General features: G+C 39.4%; 1 protein-coding gene across 1 annotated transcript in view; it reads left to right on the top strand.

The window, feature by feature from the left end:
• Positions 1-20,920, top strand: part of LOC126621406 (uncharacterized) — a 92,393-nt gene that overhangs the window by 69,093 nt on the left and 2,380 nt on the right. The window lies entirely within an intron of this gene.

Below are 20,920 nucleotides of genomic sequence, written 5' to 3'. Positions count from 1 at the left end.
CAAGATTAACCTTTAAGTGCTCAGGCGTGCCACTGCCATCTTCAGCATGGCAGATGTAGAACGGATGTTTGAGTTTAATTATATATATTCGCGAAACTATGTTAGTTATTGACAAGTGCCTTTGTGGGGCCTTAGGTGTAGGCCTTGAGGCTTCCCATAAATAACTAACTTAGTACTCGAACACATAAGGTTCATTTTGTTGGTTATATGGGTTATATAACCATCATACTTATGATTACCTGAGCTTAAAGAGCAGAATGAATCCAAATAGGCGCCTTTGTGGGGCCTTGAATAGGCCTTGAGGCTTCCCATCAGAACCCCTTATATACTCAATATTTTTGCCTGAGAAATAGGATGAATCCAAATAGGTGCCTCTGTGGGGCCTTGAATAGGCCTTGAGGCTTCCCATCAGAACTCATCCCGTACTCGAACGCTATATGGTAATCATAATATAGCAGCAATAAAACTAAGTGACTGGTCGATTACTTACGCCCCAAGTAACTTCGGACTTCTTGTTATCAAAGCTTGTAGTTGATGGGTTAAGTCCACATCAGGTTCTTTTTTATGCCTTGAGGCCAAGGACTTTTTAGAATGATCAAATCTTATATGCCCGAAGGCTTAGAACTTAGATCTGGCTTGAACTGTGAAGACAAATTCAAATCGGATTCAAGTGCTGAAATAGTCTTTTAATAGCCATATTACTAGAAATAACTTGGATACAACTTGTAGTATACAACATATTGCTAGGCTAATGAATGAAAAGACAAAAACAAAGAGGGTCGGGCAAGGTTTAACCTTGTCGGGCAAGGCTGATCGTCTTGCAACTTCCTATCTATGTGGTTTATCAGAAGGTTTTGAAAGCTTAGAAAAAGGTTTGGGAGGTGAGTTTACAGAAAAGAGATCGATACTACAACAAGAGTTGAACAGGGTAGCAGAGCTATTACAAAGGGTTTATCCCGAAAGGGATGAAGGCTTGGGCTGACTATAGCTTCGTTTTGAAGGCAAATCTGGCTTTGAGCAGAGTTTGTGCTTGTATTTGTTTGTTTGAGTGTCCTTGATTCTGACTTCTCCTTCTCCTTTTATAGACCTATTGGCTTGGCCTCATATAGCAATAATCCTGCCCGAATGCAGTTTGAAGGATAATGACTCATCAGCTATTTACTTGTACTGCCCTTATAAAGTACTTTTGGGCTGTTTAGCTGGCTGGTCTATACCACTTGGCCCTTGGGTAGGTGAGCAGGTGGTGCAATTTGCACCTAGTCGGGAAAGGCCTTCTCTGCTTTCCGGGTTTGGGCTGAGCTTCGGGCTTTTCCTTCTCTATTTGGGCCAACTCCCTTCTAAGCCCAAAGTTTAAGTTTTAACCCAAACAGTGCCCCCTTCAATCAATATCCAGACTGGAATTCCAGGCGCCAATATTGATTGAATATCCGCATGCTTGTATACCCACTCTTGGAACTTGTGTTTTTCTAGACAAGAGGTCTATGCCCATGCGTCTCTTGCTCTTCTCATGACCTTTGGGTTACCCTATGAGGTTTCTATAAATTCAGGCTTGATTTTGCTTTTGCTCAGCCAACAAACCTTCTCCAGCCTTTGTTTCAATCAATATTCAGACTGAGATATGAGTTCTTCAAGATTCAAGTGGGTTTTCCTAAAACTCCCTTTTCGTGAGAAAACGAATTTTCATTAGAAAAAACACAATCTCCAACACCCTTGGTCAGGCACCCCGCTATCTCCAACACCCTTGGTCAGGCGGTTCCCTCATGAAGACTTGCCTTCCCGCTCGTCGCCATGATAAGTCAGGCTTCACCATCATACATGGTGACGACTCTGTCTGAGGATCCTCTACCAGGCGTGTCTTGGCCGCACAACCCGATCACCTGATCGGATTCAATCCATGAAGATACTAGAAAACCAGTTGAAACGTTATTGCACCTGGAAGGAGTTGTACGTAGCACATCAGAATTGAATTGAATTTGTTGTACATTTCATCAGCTTGTTGAAAATGAAATAAACATTATCATAACAATCTTGTGTCTTTCTATCTTCTTGAATGACTTGATGAATATACACTGTACTTTAGCATCCCGACACCTGCTTTACTTTGCATCCTCTTCAATGTAACAATCCCTAACATCCCATAATGTAGGATAATACTTTTTCAAGAATTTAACATTAATGGGATGTTTTTGCCAATTCCCTTCGAGGTCCGCCAAGTAGTATCCCCCTTTGTTTAACACTTGACTAATTATGAAAGGACCTTCCCATGTCGGACTCCATTTTCAAAGCCCCTAAGCTAGGCTCCTAGAGGAAGGACTGTCTTCCACACTAAATCCCCTTTCTTAAAAGATTTTGCTTTCACGCTTTTGTTATATGCTCGGGCAACAACTTTCTTCCCTTCCTGAATCTGGTTTAAGGCTTCAATTCGGGCTACATCTAAGTCTTCAATCCCTTGACACATGGCTTCGATGTATTCCTCGCTGTGTAACCCAAACTGATTTTGAATTCTGACAGAACTTACATTGATCTCCATGGGAAGCACTGCATCTTGCCCGAAAGTTAGAGCATAAGAAGTTGTCCCTGTTCCCGTCCTTTTGGAAGTTCTGTATGCCCACAAAGTATTTCCCAGCCTTTCATGCCACTTTTCCGGACTCTTAATCACCATTCTTTTAATAATGTTTACCAAAATCTTGTTGCTGGATTCTGCCTGACCATTTGACTGCGGGTAGTAAGGACTAGACTGGATCATCTTTATTTTGTATTTTCTTGCAAATTCTTCAACTGCCTTTGAAATAAAAGATGGCCATCGATCTGTCACAATGGTTTCGGGCAACCCGAATCTATGTAGAATCTTGGTCTCAATAAATTTTTTTACCGCAGCTGAGGTTATGGATTTTACAGCCGAAGCCTCCACCCATTTGGTAAAGTAATCATTTGCTACAATGATGAAAGTATGCCCCTTGCTAGAAGCCGGGTAAATCTGCCCAATGAAGTCCATTGCCCATCCTCTGAAAGGCCAGGGCTTGACTACTAGATTTAAAGGTACATAGGGTACATGTTGGAGAGGACCATGCCTTTGACATTCCTCACACCCTCGGGCATAGGACTTGCAATCTTTTTCCATGTTGGGCCAAAAATAACCATATCGCCTAAGCAACCACCTCATCTTTGTCCCCGCCTGATGTGCTCCACATACTCCTTCATGTACTTCGGCCATCACTCTCATGGATTCCTCTTGGCCTAAGCATTTCAATAATAACCCGTCTGGAGTCTTCCTTAGTACGTCTTTCGCCCATAAGACATACTTAGTTGCTTGCTGTCGGTTCTTCTTGCTGGTGGGTGAAGAGGGATCATTCAAATGATGGATGATGAGCGACCTCCAATCTTCTATCTCAGTTTCCTGAATCATTACATCTAGGCTAAATCCCCTTTCCAAGATAGAAGGAAGATTTCTCCTTTGAATCTCGACATCCAACCCACATCTTCTTTCCTGTATTGGCATGCCTGAGGCCAATTGCACCATCTCATTAGCTGCTAAGTTGGCTCCCCTAGGAACATGACTCACTGATATCTCAGAATCCCAATAACTCAGCAATTGTGTGGTTGCTAAATAATATCTGGCCATGGTAATATGTTTGCATTTGAACTCCACATTTAGCTGGTTTATTACCAATTCTGAGTCACCAAACACCTCAACTTCCATTGCCCCCAGATCCATCAAGATTTCCAAACCAATTATTAAGGCCTCATACTCTGCCCGATTGTTGGTATTCTCTTGATAATCCAAGAGAAATGAGTAATAATGATAAATCCCTTGAGGGTTGATAATCACAATCCCAGCTCCTGAAGCCTTCTGAGTATAAGAGCCATCGAAATACAGCTTTCAAGGAGTAATCCACAAACCAGCCACTCTTCTTATCTCCTACTGGATCCACTCCTCTTTGCCCGAGATCCCTTTGCCTGGTGGGATCCAGACATTAGTAACTTCCAGGGTTCCTGGTATATTGATTACCTCATCTCGAGATTCTTGATGCTCCATCAAGAAGTCAGCAATTGCTTGGCCTTTTACTGCCTTTTGGGGGACATACTGAAAGCTGAATTCTGATAATGCTAGAATCCACTTCCCAATCCTTCCTATTAACATTGGCTTTGACAACATGTATTTTATCACATCTGTCTTGGCGATGATGTGTACGTGACAAGGTAACATATAATGCCTCAGCTTATTGGCAGTAAAATACAGAGCCAAACACAATCTCTCTACCGGGGAATACCTTGTTTCTACCTCGGTCAGAATTCTACTGAGGTAGTACATTGCCTGCTCTTTTCCTCCTTCATTATTCTGAGCTAGCAAACTCCCAATTGATTTATCTGAAGCAGAGATATATAGCTTTAAGGGTTTTCCCCTCTGAGGTGGTACCAACACTGGCGGAGAAGTCAAATAAGCTTTGATACCATCGAAAGCCTCTTGGTGTGGTGGTCCCCACTCAAAATTCTCCTTATCCTTCATTCTTAATAAAGGAGTCAGTGGCTGGATCTTGCCTGCTAGGTTGGCAATGAATCTTCTTAAGAAATTAATTTTGCCCAGCAGCCTCTGAAGTTGCACTTTGTTGGTGGGTGAAGGCGACTCCATTATTGCCCGAGCTTTATTCTTGTCCACTTCTACCCCTCTTTGATGAACCAGGAATCCTAAGAAATTGCCCGCTCTTACTCCAAACGCACACTTCTTTGGATTCATCTTCAATCTGTGGGTCTTCATTCTTGTTAATGCCTGCCTGAGGTCTATCAGATGCTGCTCTTCCGTCTTGGATTTTACCACGATATCATCAATATATACCTCCATATTATGGCCAATCAGATCATGAAAGATGGCATTCATCGGCCTTTGGTAGGTTGCACCAGCATTCTTGAGCCCAAAGGGCATGACCAGATATTCATATGCCCCCACATGCCCAGGGCACCTAAAAGCTGTTTTATGTACATCTTCCGGGGCCATCTTTATCTGATTATACCGGGCATTTCCATCCATAAAAGATAAGACTTTGTGTTTTGCTACTGCATCTATGGAAATATCTGCCATAGGCATAGAATACTCGTCTTTAGGTGTAACGCCATTAATATTTCTATAATCAACACAACATCGTACTGCTTTTGTCACAGCTTTTAAAACGGGTACAATGTTGACTAACCACTCCACATATTTGGCTGGCCTGATAAATCCGGCTTTTACGAGCCTTTCAATCTCTTCTTTGACCTTCTCTTCTATCTCATTCGACACCCTTCGTGGTGCTTGCTTAACCGGCTTATATCCTTCCTTGATAGGCATTCTGTGTTCCACTAAGGTTGCATCTAAACCCGGCATCTCAGTGTAATGCCAAGCAAAACAATCTCTAAATTCTTGTAAGAGACAGATAATTTGTGCCTAATCCTCTCTCTCCAATAAACCACTGATTTGTATTGGTCTTGGATCCTCATTTGTTCATAGCTCAATTACCTCCAGATGATCTTGGACTTCTGGTGGTGGCTTATCAAGTTCTGCGCACAAAAATTCGACTAACTCCGGGCTCTCGGGGAAGTCGTCTGGCTCATCTAGGTCATATATATATTCTGCCATTTGAATGGCCCTTTCCAATTCTTTTTGACAAGATTCTTCGTTGCTTTTATCCTGGCTGGTTGAAGCTCCCACCTGCCATTCCTGCTCTTCTCTGTCTAAGAGCTCATTTTTTTGTCTTCTTTCTTTCCCATACACCAACAATCATTTAATCAGGGATCTGACTGCCATTACCTGATCTTTCCTTTTTTGTTCTATCATTTATGGTGTAAGGGTGTTGGGACGATACAAGGTCTATCTCACTCATCTCTATTAAGAAGCATCCCTTGTTCTAGAAGCTTTTGGGCCGTCACCTTGGTAGGGCGGCCGTTCTCATATACTCCCAAACATTTCAAAATTCCTACGTTGGGATTGTAGAAACTTGCTTCCGCTACATTGGCTGTGGGAAGAAATGGCTGTGATTCGGCCTCTACCATCTCCCAAAAGCCTGGCCCTTCCGCGCTTGCCTCATGATACACAGCCACTTGTTGATGTAGGGTGGAGGGTATAGCAAGACTTTGGTGGATCCAATATCTTCCAAGTAAGGCTCCGTAGGTGGAGGTGTAGTCCACTACAAAGAACGCCAGCATGATCTGTTTAGACCCCAGATATACTTCTAAAGGCAATATCCCAAGAGTCTTGGTGATTGCGCCCGAGAAACTAGAAACTATGAGGTCTATAGGAATAAGATCCTCTGTGCCTCTTCCCAACTTTTTCATCTGCTTGGCTGGTAGTACATTAACAGCTGCCCCTCCATCAATCAAAATCCTTTTAAAGGGCACCCCCTCCAAATGAGCTGTTACATATATGGGTTTCAGATGATTGGCAAGTGAAATGTTCGGGCGGCTGAACACCATTTTGTCTGTATAGATCCTTAAAGGACCATCTTTGAATGCTGCATATGATGCAGTATTTCCTGACTCTCCTTCTTCCGCTGTCTCTACATTAACATGAGCCATCATCGGCTCAGTTGTTACATAATCTCCTTCCATGGCGGCGGGTTAATTTGGTTGGGCAACAAACATGGCAGACAACACATACGCCATGTTTATATGAAAGTTGCTAGGCTATGGCAGTTCTTCTTTTTTGCTCCTAATCTGGTCCATGAACTTATCCAACCATGCCATAACATCTGGTGGCAGCAGTGGTTTTGGTGCCCCCTCCAGTTGATTCACACCTGAACATGGTATTTGTTTTGGAACTTCCACGAGGGGATCCTCTAGTGATAGAGAAGGTTGTTTTCTTTCAGGTGAGACTGTGCCAAAACAGATAAGTTGTTCCGTCTTCCATCTGGGAGTTGGCACCATAACCATATCTTCTTGGGCTCTCCTCAAGATTCTGTATTTTCCAGGGTGTAGGCTTTGTGGCACATGGTTTCCTTCACCTTCAGTTTTGCTGTTAGCCTTTTCCACCTCTTTCTTACTTTTCCAGCGAAGCTGACTACTCCATCCAGATGGTGTTTTCTCCAACTTTTGATTTTTGGATGCTTCCGACGTTGCTGGAGATTTCAAGGAATTCATGTAGGCTTTGTGTTACCTCTGAACTCTTCTGACCATGGAGGCTCCCATCTGCTTAACGGGCTGTCTATTCTTCCAGACCACATACCATTTTCGCCCGAGGCGAGCAGAACTATCCTTTGTAACAGGGTTTGTTATCCTGTCATTCCTCCTGACGTCTCTTCCCATATGGCTGTACTGAGAGTGCCCTGTACCTATTTCTTTCGATTTCTTGGCATCTTTATCCTCAGCTTCCTTAGAAACTTCATGGTTACGAAATATTTCTGATAAAGCCCTTGGTTGGGAATTGCCTCCTAACCGCTGAAAGACACTTCGGAAGGTATCCCTTCTTGCAGTCCGCCAAGCTTTCTCTTATGCCTCCTTTCTCTTTTGTTCTTCATTCCTCCTGATTAGTTCATGATCTATGAAGGCTCCCGTGGGCGGTATTTCGAGTTCACACTCGCATTGGCACTTACTGCACAACACCCTTCCTTTGAATATGGCGGCTCTTAGTTATTCAGATAAGTTAACCACCCCTTTTATGGGTTTGTCAACCAGTTTTCTTTCTTCTTCTCTAGTGACTTTCTCTTTCCCCTTCTCTGCCCAGGCCATACTGATCATATTTATAGGGGTCTCTGAGAAGGGATCAGTATGTTTATCCATCAACGGAGCTTATTCTAGTTAGTTGGTTTCAAATCCCTTCTTCTCCCCATCATCTTTCTCCCTGAAATGAGGTAAAGATGTAGGAATAGGTGGTCTTAAAACCGGATTATCTTCTTTTCTAGAGCCTGCGGAGGTGTTCTCCAGTCTTTGTAGCATGTGCAACAAAGCAGTTTGGAAATCTTCTGATCCCTTTGACATATTGCTTTGATCAATGATAATCCCACCAGGCGTGCCAAAACTATATTCGTGGCGGGAATTTCCGTGGGGGATTCTTCCTGTCCGACGAGCACACAGCTCCCCGAGAGGTTGGCACCGGTTGATGCTTTCTGTCGGGCTCTTGCTTTACTGGCGGGCTTGTCGGGTAAGGCTGAAAAAGAAGGACATAGTTAACTTTGAAAGATGCCTTTGTGAGGCCTTAGGTGTAGGCCTTGAGGCTCACAATCAAGATTAACCTTTAAGTACTCAAGCGTGCCACTACCATGTTCAGCATGGCAGATGTAGAATGGATGTTTGAGTTTAATTATATATATTCGCAAAACTATGTTAGTTATTGACAGGTACCTTTGTGGGGTCTTAGGTGTAGGCCTTGAGGCTTCCCATAAATAACTAACTTAGTACTCGAACACATAAGGTTCCTTTTGTTGGTTATATGGGTTTTATAACCATCATACTTCTGATTACCTGAGCTCAAAGAGCAGAATGAATCCAAATAAGTGCCTTTGTGGGGCCTTGAATAGGCCTTGAGGCTTCCCATCAGAACCCCTTCTATACTCAATGTTTTTGCCCGAGAAATAGGATGAATCCAAATAGGTGCCTTTGTGGGGCCTTGAATAGGCCTTGAGGCTTCCCATCAGAACTCATCCCGTACTCGAACGCTATATGGTAATCATAATATAACAGCAATCAAACTAAGTGACAGGTCGATTACTTGCGCCCCAAGTAACTTCAGACTTCTTGTTATCAAAGCTTGTAGTGGATGAGTTAAGTCTACATCAGGTTCTTTTTTATGCCTTAAGGCCAAGGACTTTTTAGAATGATCAAATCTTATATGCCCGAAGGCTTAAAACTTAGATCTGGCTTGAACTGTGAAGACAAATTCAAATTGGATTCAAGTGCTGAAAGAGTCTTTTTATAGCCATATTACTAGAAATAACTTGGATACAACTTGTAGTATACAACATATTGCTAGGCTAATGAATGAAAAGACAAAAACAAAGAGGGTCGGGCAAGGTTTAACCTTGTCGGGCAAGGCTGATCGTCTTGCAACTCTCTATCTTTGTGGTTTATCAGAAGGTTTTGAAAGCTTAAAAAAGGTTTGGGAGGTGAGTTTACAGAAAAGAGATTGATACTACAACAAGAGTTGAACAGGGTAGCAGAGCTATTACAAAGGGTTTATCTCGAAGGGGATGAAGGCTTAGGCTGGCTATAGCTTCGTTTTGAAGGCAAATCTGGCTTTGAGCAGAGTTTGTGCTTGCATTTGTTTGTTTGAGTGACCTTGATTCTGACTTCTCCTTCTCCTTTTATAGACCTATTGGCTTGGCCTCCTATAGCAATAATCCTGCCCGAATGCAGTTTGAAGGATAGTGACTCATCAGCTATTTACTTGTACTGCCTTTATAAAGTACTTTTGGGCTGTTTAGCTGGCTGGTCTATACCACTTGGCCCTTGGGTAGGTGAGCAGGTGGTGCAAATGATCTGCACCTAGTCGGGAAAGGCCTTCTCTGCTTTCTGGGTTTGGGCTGAGCTTCAGGCTTTTCCGTCTCTATTTGGGCCAACTCCCTTCTAAGCCCAAAGTTTAAGTTTTAACCCAAACACAAGATTCAGATGAAAGGCACCAATACTTTTAGATTAATTCTGACCCTTTGATTACTTAACCCACAAATGCTGATCACATTCTTTCTTTCCAAAAAAAAAAAAAAATAGAGAAGCACTCCAGATTGAAACCACTCTAAAACCAGCGAACCCTCCACAAGCAGCTGTACGGTTGCAGAGTTTGCACGATAGAAACCGCAACCTACCACACGTTTAGAGCGCCACTCAGGTTACTCAGTCCCCACTGTTCATACAAAAGGAAGAAACCAACTCAACCGCACAGACCCCTCACTCACATCGTCTATTTTTTGTGCTTCTTAGAATTCATTTTGCTGGGGCAGTTATGCCACAACAGGGTACTTCAATTTCAATGCCAAAACTGTTAATTTCTTTTGCATAATTTTGATCTTCTGATGATTTCGATTGAATTCCAAGAAATGTTTTATTTGCTTATAGTTTTATTTGTAGTTGTTCAATTGTTATGAACATCTGTATATGTGCACAATTACTGGAATTTCAGATTTCAGGCTCTTTGCAGATTAGAGGAAACAATTAACGTAACACATCTTAAGAGTTATTGACGCAAAATGATTCAATCTCTTCGCACGCTCTCTCTAGTCGTCTACTGGAAGGCAGAATTTTCTAGGCTTCAACAAAGGAGCTAAGATTATATATCATAGTTTTCTCTAGAAGAGAACCCAGAAGATTTTTCCCATAAGATAACCAAGAAGGTAAGTGAACTGCTCAGTTTGATCTCTAACTCCCATTTACTCAACTTTTTCTTTGTTGTCTTTTTATGTTTTTAAGGTTTTTTTTTATTAGCACTCCATATATTGTTGAATACACTTCATATGAAATTCCGTCCCCGAATGTCACTATCTATATTTCGTATTCGTAGTTATGACGTGTTTGTATATACAACATAATTTTTTTTTGGAAATTTGTAAAAGGATGAAAATGCCCCTTGTTGGGCTATGCGGAGTTTTAAGTGGATGTTTTAGATCCTTTCGTGTTTTCCCCATATCTTGACATATTTAGATAGTACTTGTCGTTACGAATGTGTGAGCTCAATCGGAATGTAATTAGAAATTAGATTAAATACAAACTACATGGGGGTGGAGAAAGCGATATAGAGGGAAAGCTGAAGTAGGCCCCGGAGACAATCAAATACTACACAAATTTGAGACAAGTTGATGAGTTAATGACTATTTGTTTTACATTTTTCCCTTTGGTAAGCTATATGTAGTAATAAAAATATGCTAGAGATTATTTTTTATATATCACATCATGCAGCAATCAATAGTTGGAATTTTTTAATAGAATAATGTTAGAGAGATCAAAATTTTAAACCAAATTTACAAACAAAACCATGTGTTAGCGATATAAAATAAGCATGTTAATCAACGTTTAAGTAATATCCAATCATCAACAACCACATCATTGGTTTGTTAATTTGGTTTAAAAAATTTGATCTTCCTAGCATTATCCTTTTTAATAAGGGAGTTTTAACGAAACACTCATGGTACTGTTCACTTTTAACGAAAAATCACATTTTTACCTTTCCTTGGTACTATTCACTACACCTTTATTTGTCATTTTGCATTAAAACTAATTTTTTTTTGAACTTTTCATTAGTTTTTCTTTTTAATAACATTTATGTGTAAGACTTTGTCTACATAGCAATGCATTATTGAATTGGATGCCCACTTTTCATATTGAAGGCATTGAATTTTAAGGTAATTTAGCCAAAAGTCAATAAAAATTCTATTAAGCCATATATTAATGACATATTTTTGTTTTGGATTCAATCAATGATATATTTTTATTAATTAGGCATAGATCAATGATGAATGCCCATAGGCTTTAAGTCATTATAAATAGTTAGTATTTGACTATTATATCATTCTCTCTTTGTTAATATCATATGAGCTTAAGCTATTATAAATACGAACTTAGATCCTCTTCGGATCACTTTTGTGAGATCCTTTGGACCGATGGATCTCATCCATTGATAGAAATTCAACGGCCAAAATCTCTTATCCTTCCTCTTTCTCCCTCAAATTTTCTTTTTCTCCCTCACTTCGAAGCTCTCAACCTCAAATCACCAACTCCTCAAATTTCAAATTAATTCAACCCCACATGAAAATTAGCCCTAATAGTACCACAACCTGACACGCCCCAATCTTGATATTCCCCGAACACCAGGATAGGTACGTGCTGGCCGACACCCAAGGGTGACGAAAGCCATTTGTTGAATGCATGAGAACTAAAATATGAATAAGATAAAAGAAATTTAAATATAATTAATGTGCAAATGAGGAACGTGTTTAGAGCATACAACTAACTAGAATGCTAAAAGAAATAATATAAAATTGAATGAATAAAAGAATGGGTCATACACCGAGAGGACACGAAGATGCCGATGCAGAAGTGCCTTGACACCGAGATTGTATGCCTCGATTCTAAGTCCTGAAGAGGGCACAAAACAAACATGAATGGACCAAGTTGATTATAATAAAATAGTTATCAACATTCTAACCCCTAAGTTTTATGAAAGACATATAGTATGATAAATAAAATAGGTTTTCCGAAACCTAGCATGCCGTGCAATGTCTCAAAACATATCTTGTATATATAGTAATTGCTAGTGAATGTCCAATCTCACTCCAGGCCCCATGCCAGCTCCCCGTCCCTATGCCAATTGTCAGGGGAAAATCACCTTCAGGCCCTGTGCCAGCTTCCCGTGTCTTTCAGCCCGTAGCTAGAGATTATTTCTTCAGCCCCTATGCCAACACCGTAACCTCACCCGTGACGGAATCTATCCCTCGCCCCATAGCAGAATAGGGACCACTAGGTAAGTACAAAACCATTGAACATACTTCAACTTCATAGTATAAAGTCATCCATCATCTATACTATAAAGAGGTGTTCGAAACATGTTCTAAATATCATATCGTCATCCATCAGATATTCTATAAAGAACACGAGTTATAGGAAAAATAGTAATAATTCAAACTAGCCTCAATAAACATGTTATCTCATAAAACGTAATCATTAAATCATGATTTTCATGTATGCATTTCTAATATTAAAACATGCATTTTAGAAGGGGTCTACTCACTGTACCATTGGTGCAAAACCATGCCAAAAGGAATCATGGAAGCGCAGCTATTAATTGCACCTATGCACATAAAAAGTCCAATTAATAAAACTCTATTATAACAATTGAATTTGGGAAAACGGACGCCGGAAACGGACTCAGGACGTCGATTTACCCTAAGAAGGGTCCCGGTTAAATTTTCGAAAAAGTCAACAAAAGTCAACAAAGGAATATTCTTGGAATATTTTGTCTGATGGGCTGGAGGGTTTGGGCCGAAGGGTCCTAGGGTGCACAAAAGGGGCTTGGGCTTAAAGGCTCGACCTAGTTCTTTTGGGTTTTTATAAAACTAAATAAATAAATATAAATAGATTAAAGGATTTGGGTTGGGTTTAAAAGGATAACAAGCTTAAGGCTTGAGTTCTAAAGAGCTTGGGCTAGCAAAGAGGGCTGGCGCTAAAGGCCCAAAGGCTGAGTGTGGTTGCTGCTAGCCGGAGCTAAATGGAGAAGGAAGCCGGAACTGGGAAATTTTCCCCAGCTCCGATCAAGGCCAACTCTCCGCCATTTTCAACATACAAATACCCAAAACGAAGCTAGAGAGACGCGTATTCGATTCATACCAATTTCGTGGCCAGCCGTGGACGGCAAGTAGCGGAAAAATCTCTACAACTTGCAGCCCAACCATCAGGAAACAGAGGGAGGTCTCCCCGAGCTAATTTTGTGCCTAAAACTTATCCAAAACCGTTTATCATTCACTAATCAAGAAGTCTAGACAACAAGGGAAGGAAATCGAAGGATACATTCGACTTACCTTCATCAGAGTAAGCTGGTACCATGACTGCAACGATGTCAGGAATGAGTAAGAACGAGTGGGGTACTTGGTTGAGGTTGGGAGTTGTCGCCACTGCCAACAGATGGTGGTGATGGTGTGCGTGTGTCGTCAGAGGGGTGCATGTATGTATGGGAGCTCGAGGAAGAGAGAGCACAGAGAGAGGGAGCACATGAGAGTGAAGAGATAAGGAGAAAGTGTTATAAAAATTAGAAAAAGAAAGAAAAGGGGAAAGGAACCAGGGGACAAATAAAGGGGTGGGCCCTTTGGGTTCACCAATTAAGACCCAAAAACCATTTTTAAAATAAAATGGGGGTGGGGTTTAAACAACCCATCCAACCCACAACCACCAATTGCAAGTCCCTTACCTTACCTTTCAAAAATCAGTCCTAGCACTGCCACATCCTTCAATTGCTAGTCCCTCGACCTTAAAATCTCAGCCGATGTTAATGAAACAACAAAGAGAGGGGCCGTGCAAACCAATGTCTTTTGGTTGCAAAGATCTTTTTATAACTATGGAAGAATTATAGAGAGGCAAATCTCAAAGATGAAGAAGAAAGAGATGACAAAAAAGCTAAAATAGCAAGGGATATCGATAAAAATAAATTGGCCTTGGAGCATAGATGACCTACAATTGAATTTGGGGTTGGTTAACGATGGTGGGGTGTGGGGGTGCGAGGGAGAAAGAGGAGTTTAGGGGGAAGATAGGCAGGGGAAAGGCTTTGGCCATTGGATTTCTATTCCTATGGAACTGATCTTGAGTGTGGGGGTGCGAGGGAGAAAAAGGAGTTGAGGGGGAAGAGAGGCGGAGGAAAGGCTTTGGCCGTTGGATTTCTATTCCTATGGAACTGATCTTGAGATGATCTGAATCTGATAAATAGTTAGAACATGTATATTCTATCATACACTCTCGCCTTTAGTTTACATGGAAGAGTTTACTCAACTAAAAAAACAAAAGGGAACCGGAAATGGACATTGCATTGTAGTGTTCGAATCCAAATGTAAAAAAACAGAACTAGGAAATGGACACTGCATTATAGTGTCTGAATCTAATGTAAAAAACAGAGCCAAGAAACGAACATTGCATTACATTGTTTGAATCTAAATGTAAAAATCAGGAGTCGGGTGAGATGTGAAGTGTAAGAGACGTTGAATGGTAAAAAAAATAGAACCATGAAACAAACACTGCATTGTAGTGTCTGAATCCAAATGTACAAAGGAACGTGCATGAGGCGTATGAGTGATTTGGAAAAAACGAAACTAGTAAATGGACACTGCAACGCAGTGTCTGAATCTAAGACTCCAAAGGTAAAAAACTGAATCAGGAAATAGACACTGCAATGCAATGTGTGATTCGTATTGACTTATTCTAAATATAAAAATATGAGAAATAGAGTGTTAGTTGAAGTGGGTGCTAGCTGTATTGGCAGATTTTGTAATTTTTGTTTATTTTAAATGCATTTAAGTATCACAATACATAATTGACTTGTTTATAATTAACATAAATATTGTTGATCTATTGTTAATATTGTAACTTTTTTTTTATTGATTTTTCACAAACTCACCCTTAATTTTATACCCTAATTTGTCCTCCCTAATAGCATTGATATTGTCCCTATTTAATCACCCGTACAATCAAAGGCGTGGGGTTGTGTGCAAAAAGGTCTCGGTATAATTAGAAGTGCAAACATTTTATATAAGTTGTGATTTGTTATGTGAGATGGCCAACGTGGGACATTTTGCTTTATTCAATAAGGGTTTCACAAATAATCCTTGAAATTGACCTAAAATTAAATCCACGTAACATCGTATTTTCAGAGACAACGTTGATTGATTTTAAAATTGAAGAACCAAATAAGGAGTTACTAGGAGTGGACACAGTTTGGTTCGATGTGATTTGGGTGAAACCAAAATTCATTTTTATTTTTGCGGTTTGATTCGATACGGTTTTGAAGCTGAATCGCATTGGAACCAAACCATTTGGTTGCGGTTTGGCTCTGGTTTCAAACTATTTGCAAACTTAATGCTTTATGCCATTAATACAATCCAACCCAAGTGCAAAAAAAAAAAATTCATGATCAATATACTATTAAGAAAATCAATCAGGTATAAAATTTAGGAAAAGCTGAGCTCATGAAAATGTTTGTTTTTACTACCCGTAAACAAAACCGAAATAAAAGATTTTTGTCTCAAATTCGTTTGTCCTACATAAAATATGAAGAACAATGCTTCTGGTGAGTGGGGTGCAGTCAGGAGTTGGAAGTTAAACAATGCTGAATGCGAATGGAGAAAACAATTTGGAGGAAGAATCACATGGTGGTAGAGAGAAAACAACTTACTGAAGAGTGAAGTCTGAAGTGTCGAGTCGAGAAGGAGAAGAGATAGTCGAATAGAGTTACTGAGTTAGAGTTGAAGAGGTTCTAGCAATGTTACGATGTAAAATGTATAGACTCGACCAAATAATCAATTAGAACTCAACACTTAATATTAAATAACATATTTATTTAATTTTTACGGTACGGTTTGGTTGTAGTGTGATTTTTAATGTTCAAAGCCGAAATCAAACTGTTTTTTCACACTACGGTTCGGTTTCAAACCAAAAACATTTCAAAACCGCACAAACCGAACAGTTCGGTGTGGTCCGATTTGATTGTATTTCTGTTTCAAGTGCCCACTCCTAGGAGTTAGGTCAATTTCAAAGACCATTTGTGATAAAAACCATTTGATGATGATGACCTTTTATTTGTTGTACAACCTAGTGTTGCTAATCATGTCATGGTAGAATATGGCCTGTGACAAGAAGTGAGAGCATTTCCACCCCAGTCCAATTGCTAAGGCAATTGGGTGATTCAATCTAGAGGACATTATTTGGTTCAAGGATTAAGGCAATCTCCAACCGAAAGGGTCCAGAGGGCCGAAAATAACCCGAAAATCGTCTACAACTGAGGGCTAAGCCAGAGGGCTCGTGTGCCCCACAAAATCTGAAAGGGCCAAAAGGCTAAAGGACTGGCCCAATCCAACTAGTTAGCCCCGGGCTGGCAAAAAATTTAAGAATTGCTGTCGGATATAACTGACAGCATTGTTATTAATCCTGTCGGTTATATCCGACAGGAATTCTTAAATAAATTTTTGAATCCAACGGCTAGCTGACGTTAGCTAGTCGTTATTTTTTTTATTTACAAATTTTTTTTCCTATAACTTCTATTTTTAAATTCTATTTTTTCTGTAACTTCCTATAACTTTTATTTTACAAAATTTGTTTCATATTTTTTTCATATAACTTCTATTTTACAAAAGTTGTTTCATATTTTTTGTTTAAATTCCATTTTTATCTATAACTTCTATTTTACAAAATTTGTTTCATAATTTTTTTTAATTCTATTTTTTTCCTATAACTTTTATTTTACAAAATTTGTTTCATATTTTTTTGAAATTCTATTTTTTTCCTGTAACTTCCTAAGCAATTATACAACATTAAATTTAATTAAGTAACATGAAACAACATTAAACAATATGAACCAACATTAAATAACATTAACGAACATAAAAATTATACAACATAATAAAAACATTTAACAATATGAAACTTAAACAACATTTTTAAAAACATTTAACAACATAAAACTTAAACGCTTACTTCATGCTTCTTTTGGCCCAAAGATGCGTAACAAGATCCTGTTGTAGGTACTTGTTTGTGGCACGAGAATATATCATTCTATAGCGCTCCATGTACTTATTTATAGAGATACTATCAGTTATTAGATTGAAAGAAAAATTAGGCCCATCATGTATTTTTGCACGAGCCCTTCTTGACCTATTTAGATCTTCTTGGTCGTCATCGAACTCTCCATCAATATACCTATCTCGCTCATCCTCCGCTATCTATTGTGTAATATGATGCAAGACATCATGATGGAGTCCAAATTTTCTCGACTCCACCCTTTTGTCAGTTTGCTGATGATTTTTCACCGTGCTTGTAGAATACCGAAAACTCTCTCAACATCTTTCCGGTATGCCTCTTGCTGTAAGGTAAACAACTTTTCCGTGTCATTCCTAGGGTTTGGAATTGCTTGGACAAATGTCGCCTATTTTGGGTAGATGCCATCTGCCAAGTAATACCTCATATTGTATTGACGGCCGTTGATGTAGTAGTCAAGTTGAGGTGCTTTACCTTTCGTCAGGCGATTGAAGAGGGGTGAACGTCCAAGAACTGTAATGCCATTTTTGGGATCCAGGGACTCTAAAGAAAGCATGCTAGATCCATGTGTCATATGAAGCAATCGCCTCTAACACAACATTGGCTTTCTCGACCTTCCGCTAAAGCCTCATTGCCATATGGTGGGACACTTCTTCCAATCCTAATGCATGCAATCTAATGACCCTATCATGCCCGGAAATCCACGATCTTCAGTTTTGCAAAAGAGCTGTTTCAGATCTTCTTGATTTGGCTCGTGGAGGTACTCGTCTTTGTAAACATGAACAATTATGTCACAGAATTGTTCAAGAGTATCAAGGCATGTAGACTCAGACATACCATGAGTTTCATTCATCGAATCAGCTGGGGAGCCATAGGCCATCATTTGGAATGCAACAATAACCTTCTGATGAGGTGAGAAATCAGGGCGGCCTGCTCTGTCCCCCTTCTGTCGAAAGTATGGATTGACCTGCTGGACATCATGAAGTTGTTCCTCAGTTGGCTGACACACCATGGCTGCATCCATGGCTGCTGCTTTGTTTTGTTTGTTGCGCCCAACTGACAGTGTGAAGTTGACATTCGCAAATGTTTTTAGTCAGTGGACTAAGATGCTTGGTGATCTGGAAAGATGAGAAGTTAAGTATCAGAGGGCACCATTGTGGTAGTACTAGTTAGATTATGTTAAATTCCTAAGTTAGCAAAGTATGTTTGAGGTGCGACGCGAGCATTGTTTAGTATCGTATACTGGTGATTAGTAATTAATGTTTAGTGATAGTATAGAGGTGAAGTTGGGTAAACGTCATGAAGTTGATCAATGGTGGATTGAATGTTTAATCTGGTGTTGACAGTTGTCGTGTAAGTTGGAAGGGTGATAGGATTTTTACCATCTGCAAATGGAAGGATTAAAACACTTAAAATACTTGCAAGAGTACAATGTAATTGTATTATAGCAGCTGTAGTACAATAATTGATTGAATAATTTTTATATAAACTAATTCTTAATTAATTATTTCAAACAAAGTTTGGAAAAGATTGATTTTGTGATTCAAAATAATAAAAACGAATTTAATAGAAATAATTAAATAAATCGGCATAATAAAATAAAGTAAAAGAAAACGGTTTTTGAAAATTAAATTATGAAAGCACTAGGGTTCCACCGTCACCTTAACAATCCTATGTAGTTCTTCCAATTACTTATGACTTACACATGCGCATATCAAATATGCAATCCGTCTGTGGTATTCAAATCAAATCTAAACATGTAAGACTCATTAATTTTTGTGAAACCTTATGAAAAACCATGCAACCTTTAAGACATAGTATTCATCCTAAGTGAACTTGCACATATAAACCACAAGAAGCCTTCATCAATTTCAAGGATCGACCTCCGACCAAAATTGCATCAAATTACTTTTCTAAAAATCCTAATGGTGATCAAGCATTAAGACAAATAGATAGTTTAAACACAGTGATTAATAATTCAAAACCAGCATGCATAATATCATAAGCAAATTGAAAAGAAACTACATATTCTTGCTAAGGCTCGTGGCCTTGCCCTAGCAAAAGAAATTAGTTACAAACAACCTAATAAAATATTATTAAAAATAAGGATAGAAAGCACCTTGAAAGAAGAATACAAATCCTCAAAGTCTAGCAAAGTTCTCCAAATTGATGCATCCTTCTCCCTAATGGCTACTTAGCCTTATTTATAATACTAGAAAATAAAATTCTTCCTAGAAAAGGTCTTCCAAAAACTAGGAAACATAATTGTGGAGCCAATAATAATCAAGAAAATTATGGAGGCGACACGTGGACTTTTGGGTTAAAAAGACAAATTACCCTCGAGGAACATCGGGATTCCCATGCGCATGCAACGGATAATAACAGCTCAATCAAGGAAGAGTCAAAGGTGATCAAAATGGTATTTATTCAAAGCCTTTTCATCACTTCTCATCAAATCCTCACCCAAAAGGTAACTCCCAATTATTCTATTTAAATTGCGATTGATTACCAAGTTAATTGCAAGATATTATTTCACATAACATCTTGCAATTAACCTCATAAAACCACCATAAGTGGCAGGTCCCTATTCTCCAAATAAGGCTGGCCACACCCCTATAAATAGTCCAATTTTTCTCTGGAAAGCTAAGTTGATTCTTTCCCAAAAATCCCCTATACACTTTCTCTCTAAAATTCTAACTTTGACATCGGATATTCTTCGGCCAAAGCCCCCCCCATTCATCTTGGGTGCATGAGGCTCTTGGCCATAATCTTAGGTGTTATTATTTTGTAGGTGCATTTTCGTCAAAGGAGAAGAAGGCGGAAATTTGCATCCACAATAATCCTAATTAAATATGTGAAATCTGTCCAGCAACAAATCAGCCATGTTTATGGATCTTCAGGGTTCCAAAATAGGCCCAAAACGACTTGAATTAAAGAGATGTCCCAAACATAATTGCAGAAGGCCTCAAACCCAAAAGACATCATCTTGGATGCCAAAAAGCCCAAAATGTCACTTAAACAACACTGCATGACGCTCCTTTATTTCATAGCCATAAATTATCATCTTTGTAGAAAAATATGTAACTTTGAAAAGATCAAGCTAAAAAAATAACGAACATCCTCCAATTAGAATCCCTCCAAAATTCATATGTTTAGCCACTTTTTGCTCAAGAGGAAGTTGAAAGTCTTACATTGGAAATATAATTCAAAGTATCAAAATTCTCAAAAAATAATCAATAAATTAATACCAAGAATAGGGTAGAATATATAATATAAAGGGACTCATCAAAAGAAGTAGCCGCCGTGTGTTGTGGCCCCCACTTGTTTGGGGTTGGTTCACATGCTTCGGCATGAGTGCCTCATCAGGTAATCGGTGCATCATTTATGATACAAATGAGACCCACACCTACAATTGCATCAATAACTGTTTGGCGAGTAATGGGTACCTGCGAATATTGAGAGAGTTAGGAAACAGCCGATGTACGACTTTCACATGCTTGGGCCTGATTTCCAGCTCAAAATACCCCTTGAGCTCCACCACTTCTGTCTCTATACAATCCATATTTGTGGGAACTTGCCTTATGTACCTAGTGAGTTGATGAGTCACTTTTATATCATATATTTTTCCCTAATCTTAGTTTATTTTGGTTATTATTGTGGAAGAAGTTTGATACTTTGAAGTGTATTTTCAATATAGGACTTTCACCTTCGTTTGGGGTGAAAGGTGATCAAATGGATG

The sequence above is a fragment of the Malus sylvestris genome, chromosome 5 (genome assembly GCF_916048215.2).
Source record: "Malus sylvestris chromosome 5, drMalSylv7.2, whole genome shotgun sequence".
Taxonomy (NCBI): domain Eukaryota; kingdom Viridiplantae; phylum Streptophyta; class Magnoliopsida; order Rosales; family Rosaceae; genus Malus; species Malus sylvestris.
The sequence above is the reverse complement of the archived record's forward strand: the minus strand, read 5'-3'. Positions and strand labels throughout refer to the sequence as shown.